Source organism: Boleophthalmus pectinirostris, unplaced genomic scaffold, assembly GCF_026225935.1.
Source record: "Boleophthalmus pectinirostris isolate CB_2022bp ecotype Guang Dong unplaced genomic scaffold, ASM2622593v1 HiC_scaffold_18, whole genome shotgun sequence".
NCBI lineage: Eukaryota > Metazoa > Chordata > Actinopteri > Gobiiformes > Gobiidae > Boleophthalmus > Boleophthalmus pectinirostris.
This window is the reverse complement of record NW_026571133.1, coordinates 16,835,360-16,845,239: the sequence shown is the minus strand read 5'-3', so window position 1 is coordinate 16,845,239 and position 9,880 is coordinate 16,835,360. Positions and strand designations below refer to the sequence as shown.

Below are 9,880 nucleotides of genomic sequence, written 5' to 3'. Positions count from 1 at the left end.
CTATAGGACTTAAGCAGACAAGTACTTGTTGAGATTATAATGCACTAAGGTGCTTTTTGTAGCTGAAGAATATGTAAATCAGTCAACATAATTATGGCCATGAAGCAACAATATCACATTTATATAAGTAGAATACAAGCCTCCAGACAGTGACCAAGCTCCAGAGAGCAACTATAAGGCCCTGTTTTTCTAAACAGTTGCGTCCGCTCTGACCTTACCCTCCTCTCTGCTGTTTGCAATGCCAGTGGCCGTCCCCTCCCGCCTGCCTGGGGGCACTTAAGGTTGCTACTGCTAATTCCACCTGAGCCTGTAATTACCTCATTAATTTGGTCTGACAGAGGAGGTCAGAACCCCGGTGTGATCCCCAGACTCCCAACACTGATATGAGCCACTGATCAGAGAGGCCATCACCCCAGCATCCCTTTGGTGACCCTACAAGTGTTGAACAAGGTTTATTGTGAACATCTATCTGCATTTTGGCTGAGATGGAGACCCCTAAATTGCAATAATACATTAGCACAAAAGGTAACTGGAAACAATCTTGACAAAAAGCTAACAAACACAAATACTACAAAAGAATAAGCTGTCATCAAAAATGCTTTTATAGTTTACCAGGTCTTAACCAAGGCCAAACTACTACAAAAGACTAAAAGTCAATTAAGGAGCTATATGAAGAAAACCGCAACTTTGAGTTAAAGAATGCTCCCACACGGTAATTCTCCAAAAACATTGTAAACAATACATTACACTTCTGTTTCTAACGTCGATAACATGACTTCTCTCGAGATGTGTGCTCTGTCTGGAGCCGGAGAGAACCCCGTGCGGATGGGCAAAGCGGCTGTACCAGGTCCAAGGAGAGCAAAGTTGCGGGAACTCACTAACTTCAACCTTGCAGAGATCAACACAAAGTGAGGAGCCACTAAATCCAAGCCCTCTGCTGTTGTGAAGACCAGACAGCCTGAGAAGAAGTTTGAAAAGCAGCCTGAGGTGCCTGAGGCCCCACTGCAGCTGGATGTGTCCATGAAGGAGGAGAGCACTGCTCACAGTAGAGGATGTGGATGAACAGGACTTGGACCTGGCTCAGCTCTGGCTGGTCCACATGCACTGCTGCAGGAGACTCTGTACCTGACTGTGGCTGTGTGCAGCCGGTGCGTGAAGCTGCAGCTGGCCAGGGTGACGGCTATGGTAGTTTGTAAGTTTGAGGTCTTGTATGCTTCAGAGATGGGAGACTTCGCCTACACCACAGGCAATGCCTTCAGCAAAGCCCAGATCCTGGAGATGGAGCAGGTTCTGCTATGGAAAATCAAGTTCCAGCTGGGACGCCCTCTGCCCCTGCACTTCCTGTGCAGGGCGTCTAATTCTGATGTGGAGAAACACATTCTGGCTAAAAACCTGATGGAGCCGACTCTGCTGGACTACGTAGTGGTTCACCTTCGTCCCTCTCAAATCGTGGCTGCAGCTCTGTGCCTCATAGCTCCTGCTCTCGGGGCTGCCCTGGTCTCCCACTCAGCAGGATGACTCCACTTATGACAAGGCCCACCTGAGGCCCATCATGCAGCGCATCACCAAAAATGTGACCAAGACCAAGTTCACAGCAGTGAAGACAAAGTATTCAAGCAGTAAAGTGATGAAGATCCACCTGGTCCCTCAGCTCAGCTCTCCCATCATCAGGAACACGGTGGCTGCAGTGGACCAGAGTCACTGACACAGACCAGAGCCAGGGACAAGAATGCACTTTATTTTTCACTCCATCCTCAAGTTTGGAGGATTTTTATAGATTACCTTTTTAACTTTTACAGCTTGCCCACTTTTATAAAAGGTAAATTTCTTACCATTTTGAATAATTTATTACAGAATTTTACCTCAGTTGTGATGTGTACATCATGTTGTGGATTACAATATGTAAAATAAATGTACATAAAAACTTTAAAAATATGCATACTGGGATGCATACTGATCATGCTGCTCTCAAGTGAGAGGAGACTCAGAGTGTCAAAAACAAAAGTGTAACTTATAAAACGTGTGTGTGTGTGCGTGTATATATATATATATATATATATATATATATATATATATATATATATATATATATATATATATATATATATATATATGTGTATATTTATTTATTTATTTATTTTATTATTATTTTTTTTTTTGCAAATACAACTTTTTAAAAAGGTAACATGGTGGTCTAAATATGTGCAGTTATATGCAGCTTATAACTCATAGAAGTGTAATACCCCCTCTTTAAAGGATGAAGAATTAAATTTAATTTAATTTAATTTAATACACAAACAACCAGCTAAGCAAACTTGGTATAAATGCACTGCAAAAAACAGAGGATCTTGGACCAGAGGCAAGGTAGTAAAAGCTATTGATTTAACATGTTTTACACATATACTGGAACATTGACGATGATTTCCATTTTGCTTTGATCAAAATGTGTTCACATCTCTAGGCATTCTTTAAAAGCAGCCACTGAGACAAGAAGCCAGAGAAATACAATAGCTTGAAGGCAGGCTGAGATGCTATCTAGACATTGAAGTAATAAGGCTAAGGCTAAAGGACGCTTGTATTGGTCAGAATGGGTTGTTTGTGGAGACAGGTGGGACATCACACATGCCCAAACAGAGGATTAAAAAGGCAAAGGAAAGACAGGCCGCGATAGAGAATGGACATGAGGAGATAGGAATAGGGCCAAAGAGAAAGAGGAGGATTGGACCAGTGTCTGACACAGCCCTGGGAGGTGACAATATCTCTAGGGAACACTGTAGCACATACGCTGTAAGCTACAGGAATCACAAGTGATGGGAAAGAAATAGAAAGAAAATTGGAAATTGGACGATATTCTACTAAAACAAAATGCAGTTTAACTAAATGTAAAAGTACAGGCCATACATAAAAAAGTTGCGCTTCAGAAAAAAAGAAAAAGTAAAGTTTCGAAAATCTGCTTGCTTTTATTACTTGATGAAAATGATTGAGCAGGCCTAGCTCAAGTCACACCAAGACTAAATGTTTAAAGAAGCCATATTGTTATGCTTATGCATTACCATATTTTACTTAACTTAACTTAAATAGTTGCAATCCCTAAACTGTGTTTCTATAGACTCTCTTTGAAAACCCCCCATCCACCATCTGCTGTACGCATTTGAATACTGAATTATTTTGTGTACTTCCCCAAAGCTTTGCAGGAACCAACACAGTGAAACATACGCTTAAAGACACTGGAGTTATGGTATGGAATGTGCCAGCTGGAGACTGTACCACATGTGTTTGAACTGGGTCAAAGTTCATAATTACATCTACACAGTGCAGATGTTGTTGCCACTGAGTGCACTGGGATATGCCTGTTTTAAATGGTAATTATATGTAAAATTATTGCAGTGTGCACAATGCAAAGCTCACTTCGATTGCATGTAAGTGGTGAGGGGAATCCAATATAGGAAGCTCGCACATCGATACAGTAAGTATATGCTAAACATGCAAACAGAAGGTCCATGTCTAACATGATTGTTTCTGCTCTGGAGGATGGGCCCCTGCATAAAGCCACATTAGGGTGTATAAACAGCTGTAATGCCAATGGAGTGTGTGTATGAATGTGTAAAAGATGCACAGCTGAAAATACAGTGCACTGCAGTCATGACCACACTTAAGAATATGTGACCTTAGGCTACACCAATGAGGACATTGTGAAACATGTGATGGGGACATACATTTCATTATATGCTCCCATCACATGTTTCACAATGTAAAACATACTATTTATACTGTGATAAGTTATTTAGGGATACAGTTTTATTCCCAAAGATTGTTGTTGGTGGTCACCGTGAAATGTAAAGTAAGCCTGATTATGTAAAAAAAAAAGAAAAAAAGTGCTGTATTGTAATGTATTGTTACAAAGTAATAGTGATATGTAGTCATAACAGAAGAATACTACTTTGCTTGTACAAAGAGACTTCTAGAGTCAATGATTTCTCCAAGCTGTTTGTCCACTATTGGAAACTAAAGTTATTTATTTCCCCTAGGTTTTAAAGACTGATTTAAGAGACTATATAGTATTTGGTTCCACTGCAAATCAAATTTTGCATAACATTAAATGCAGACAATTGACCAATATTGCACTATATTTTTTCTCATAAACTGTTACATAATTTTAATAAAAGTTACAAGGCTTGTGTGACAATTGGTTGAACTTTTTTCTTATTTCAAGAAATATTATTAAGCTGAACCCAAACAAGACCCTCCAACTATGTTTTAGAAATAATCACACAGAACAGGCTTGAGGCGACAGGAAATGCAATAGGTGAGGCAAAATTATTAGATACATAGTGTACAAACTTTTCTTATATCAACTTTGCTAAAGTGGGCCAAAATGAACACAAAGCAATAAATCACAGCAATTTGGTATATGTAACCTGATAGTTGATGCCACTGTGAAATCCTGCTTTTTCTGTAACCCCGAAATACACCAGAGAGGCGGCTTAAAGTCCGTTAAATCAAGAGAGAGGAGAGGGATCAGATTTGCGTTGGTGGTCACATAAGGCCAAAATTTGAGGCACAGAACTGGACATATGGAGAAACCTATGTCCATTCGTGATAAGTGAGTTTTGCCTTGAACCCCCCCCGCCTCTATAATAAGAGTTGACACCTAGTTGTGACATATGACTGGCTCGGAGATTGCCTGGGGACCAAGATAGCATCCAACCATTCGATGAGGGGGATAGCCGATTTGAGCAATGAAGAAATCCCATGGTCTGTGGTCACTTAGATAGTATATCAGTGGAGATATGGATGCTGTGAGGGTATGGGGGAGGACAGTCAGACAAAGTGGGAAGCAGGTGTCAGCAATGGATAGAGGTGCAGCAATGGAGAGAGATGGCTGTATTTTATAAAGCTGTGTATTCAATTTACTTTCAGAAAAATGTATATATCAAACCAATTTCATCAAATAGACAAAAATACTCAATTACAAAGGTGTCCTTCTGCTTGTTTCACAATTGGATGTTCATTAATTTTCTCATATTCATAATTTCTGAAATTTGAAACTATAATTTAGACCAATTAACTGTATTTGATTTTTTTTTAGAATGGGCTTACTTTTGGTTTAATATTACACAACAATAACAGTTATCTGAATATCGTCATCACAATGATAAAAACTTTGTCCATTTCTCCTACCTCTAGTCATTGTAATATTAAATATATAATATAATATTATGATATAATAATATAAAACATCTAGTGTTTATGGTTTTAATAGCCTAAGCACTGTCAACATGCAGTAATCATCCTAAATACTGTATCAGTACTTTCTTACATTATGCCATCAGTGTGTGGTCATTTTCAGTCCATCAGTGAGATATGGACTGTGTGAGGCTGTAGGGAAGAGCAGGGCAGACAAACTGGAGTAGAGATGTCTTGGTGGAATAGAGGAGGAGACAGATGGGAGTACAGGTGAATATAAATCCACTGGGGACTTGCGGAAAGCCATTTATTCACAGATGTACCCGGTGGTTGGAGCGGTGAAAGGGCAGAGCAGATGCAGGCTTGGGTCGGTTTCATCCGGTTTGGGAGGTCCAGGTCAGTCCAGGACACCTGTCAAATAAGTCCTCTAACACTATCTTTCTCCACAGCGCACCCTGAGCATTATTTTGTTAGAAGCAGGAACACAACTTCCTCAAAGCAGCCAACAGACACATTTATGCAGAGACTACTACTGCAAAAACGTCAAAGTACACGCCCTGTATCTAACACATGGACTATTAATAATATCATCCATAACAGTGAGTTACCCTATGCCAAGACTAATCAAGCTGTAGTTTAAATGGCAAGCATAAATAATAAATGTATATAATAGTTTTCTAAATAAAACCTTCTTAATGATCAACATTGTGTGATGATTTTCCCCAATATTTAAAGATCAAAGAGAATATTCCTTTAAGTAGATAATAATTTTTCATATTTAAATTAAGTCGATTTCACACTTGAAGACAAAAGCAATTAGAAAACTACACATGCACAAACGCATAGTCACAGCTTTGATGGACGTTATGGTAGCCTTGAATGAATCAACTTGTCACTAAAAGTGCAGGGTCACAGAAAGCAGAACAAAGTTGCTGTTAAGAGCTCAACTTTATGATGAAACTGATATTGATTGTTTGAGGTGATTGTCATTCAACAAGTTGAGAGGCCTCTCATCTCCAGTGAATACAGGTGTCCCTAACAGTAGGTTCATACTGAGGATAAGTTTGAAGTTTACCACAGCTTTTAATCATTGTCAAATTGTGGAAAGTTAAAAGTGAGCCTACAATATTATGCAAATGTGTTCTACAAAGATATGAGGATGACATTCCTTCGTGAAAAAATATACAACAGGGGTTCTGTCGTGTTTGTTGATGTTGTTTTCATTTCTGTATGAGAAATACTGCATTATGTGACACTGCATTTCAGTGAGCACCTAAGTTCATTTATTGCTTCCCCGAGCCCTAGTAGTGCCTCTTATCCAGGCCTGCTGGTAAAATGAATACATTTGCCTAAACCCCTAGCCAATCTCAAGCACAAGGGGGAATGTATAATGTTGTGTTATTCAGCATTAATTGTGAATATTTTAAGGGGTTCACAAGAACAACTTTAACAGTTTTAAGGCTTTGTCCATTATGGCTCTGTTATAATTGCCGGGCACAAAATGGTATGTACCTGGATCAGATAAGAAGTTGGTTTATTGACAAAAGGGTACCAGTTCTATCCCTGCCAGCACCAGAGCACACTGCTGTTGCATCCTTGAGCAATGTTCATGACCAATTGAAGTTGTAATTATCAAACACAAACAGAATGGCTCTACAAAACAATGAAAGTACATAATTCCCATCATTCATCAATGCACTGTTTGATGGAAATCTCAATTCATTGTATTCAGTGTACTCTCAAATATCGTAGTAAAATTGCCACGATACTGCCGTGGCCTCGTCACGGTATAAAACTGTACATCTTCAAGCAAAATAAGAATTGTCAGGCCACTCCTGTGGCGCATAGCACAGTAAACTGCATGGATCATAATCCTTTGCAGCCGCGTCATCAGCCATCAGAGAGGTCCCGGTGTGTGCCATGTTCACGTAGCAACCTTTTTTTATTTTTTTTATTTTAGGCTATAAATTAACCAAATAATTGTATGGCAATAGGCAATTGCCTATTCAATTGATCAACTTCAAAAATGCCCTGCATTTAGCCTAGTGTGAGCCCCCATTTTTTTTCTGAGCTCCTAAAATGTTTAACTTAGGGATACATGTGCTTCTGAACAAAAAAAGTTAGCGTAGAGGCCTGTACAAATGCATCCACTAACCAGTGTTTCACTTCAGTAAATGCTGGAAGCCATCATATGCTGTGACCATTCCATATTCCTTTAAAATACTAGTCTAGTACACTATTTAGATATCCATGTTTATGGAAATGGCATGGTATTATCTTCAAAACTTGACTGCTAAGTTATGACCTCCTATTTGCCACTTTATTGTCTAAGCGTTGTACACCGACTAATTAGCATATAAAGGGGTAAATGCTGCTTAAATAGTCATTTTGATATTAGTATCACCCACCAAACAGAACAACACCATTTTCAGCTTTGACTCTGATTGAAAAAGTGTGTTCTTCGATTTACCCCATAAAGGCACAGTAGGACAGAAATCAGTTTTTTGTCCCTGAATTGGATTAGCCAAATGTTTCTCCGTTGAGTGTGGAAACAAATGTATGACATTGTCAAAGCCACCAAACCTCAGAGGTATTGGTTTTACTGTTGCCAAAGTCTGTGAAGGGTCAAGACACTGAATTATCTAAACAAAATGTGACCGTATATGTACAGCTAAGTCCTTCAAGAAGACAACAAATATCTGACCAAATATCCACGCTCTCAGTTGGACTCATAACAATAAAAGGGTGTGAAATGAGTGGAAGCCCTGGTGCATGCTGGGAGTGCTTTTAACACATGACTGGAGTCCACTGTGCAGTCAGACCTCTCACTGTGCTCCGGTCAGCTATTAACACTAGCATATACAAGACAACCATTGAATACGCATATGAACTCATTCTTTTCAATTTCATACCCATTATTTCTCTGAAACCTGATTGCGTAAAAAGATGTAATATTAATTTCTGTAATTATGTGAAATATTAATTTAGGTTAATTGAGATGGGGTTAATCCAATACCTCTCATATTTGCAACTTGATCTGTTTCAGTTTTTTTTTTTTTTTACATCAGCTATATCTATACATATTTCAAAAAGGGTATTAATTTCTTTATCAGGATACTCCATTATACTCCATGAATTGCATCCATGGAGCATGGATCAGGCTCTGGTACAGATTAGCAACAGTGACTTTACTTGCTGTGTAGTTTATTGCCAGCCCTCTGTGCATTAAAACCATTTATCTGAACTATTCCACCACATTTCACAAACACAGTGCAGTGCTCTGATCTTTCCAACACTTTAGAGTCTCAAAGCAAGTTGTTTTATTCTAGACAGGACAACTTTAGCTTGTGATGTGTAGTCTCTTCGTTGCCATATCCCACTACAGTCTTTGTACATGGAGATTTAAAATTTCATCAGATTTTCTTTTAGTTTCTGGGCTCTGCACTTTCTGTTGTAGGTTTAAAAATCGTATAAGACTGAAAATTCCTGTAGCAGGCATTATACATCCAATATGTCATTACTACATATAATTTGTTTGTGTTCCATGTATGCAGTGTGGGAAACAATATTAGCTGAAGAACAAAAACTTTAAAAATAGATGCTTATATTTCATCTGAATGTTGTTTATGTAATAACAATTGTGTTTACCCCCTGAGGACAGAGTTAATGATGTGCGCCAAAAGAAACTGCACTTTCACTTACCCCGACACTGGGTTGAGACACAGGATGTGGGTAACTGGTTAGATGTTGTTTCACAGTATGTTTTTATGATTTGTTTTCAAATTTTATATATGACCGACCTACTGAATATAAGTAAATAGATCTTCCCACTGAAAACACATTAATGTCTGGGTCAGTTTGAGCACTCACACTGTACTGTAACGCTGTAGCTAACTGTACATGGCCTCTATATAATAGTCTTCACCCTGCCATTTGCTAGGTTAAGGTAAAAGCTTTTGTTCCATCGGTAGAGGTAAATTTGATGAAGTTAACACTTCTCCAGCCTCATCTCTGCACAGTCAAGTCTTGGTCTGTGTGCTGTTCAGAAAACAATCCTCTGTGTGCATATCCTCAGAGGTTCACTTAAAGCTAGTTATGGAAATAACATTGGCAGTCAGCTGATCACTACTCATGCGGCTCATAGCACAAAGTTTGGGGTGAATGATGAGCAGTGTGTGAACAAGGATCCTATAGTGAATTAAATAGACTGAAATCTACTGCTCCATGAATCACACTAATACAGTACATCTGAAAACATCCTAAATATTGTAAGATACAGTAAATTCTATAGTAATTTATACTATTAAGATCAAAACATAACGCGATAAGATAACTTAAACATAAGGAAATTGGTGAACGTTATCTTTAAGTTGTCTTTAAATACTCTGGCTGTGCCTAGGGCACTGCCCGAGTCTATTAAAGCTGAGTCTGGTCTAACAGTGGAGTCCAGATGGGTGTGATAGCTCTCTATATAACCCTGTCAGGGAGCAAGTACCCTCTCTGTGTGTCTCAGTGCGTGTGTCTGTGCATGTATCTGTGTGTGTGTGTCTGTACGTGCACATGGTCATGCACGTGTGAGAGGCAGTGTGCATGTGTAGTCTCACAGTCCCATGTGCCAAACGTGTCCAGGACTCACCTCCACTGATTGGCTGCGATCACAGGGAGGTCAAAGGTTAAAGGGAGGCTGGTACAG

The 9,880-nt window shown here is 39.1% G+C and overlaps 1 pseudogene; it reads left to right on the top strand.

Moving 5' to 3' along the window:
- Window positions 1-771: 771 nt before the first annotated feature.
- LOC110161447 (G2/mitotic-specific cyclin-B2-like) lies at window positions 772-1,705 on the top strand (annotated as a pseudogene).
- The last annotated feature ends 8,175 nt before the right edge of the window (window positions 1,706-9,880 follow it).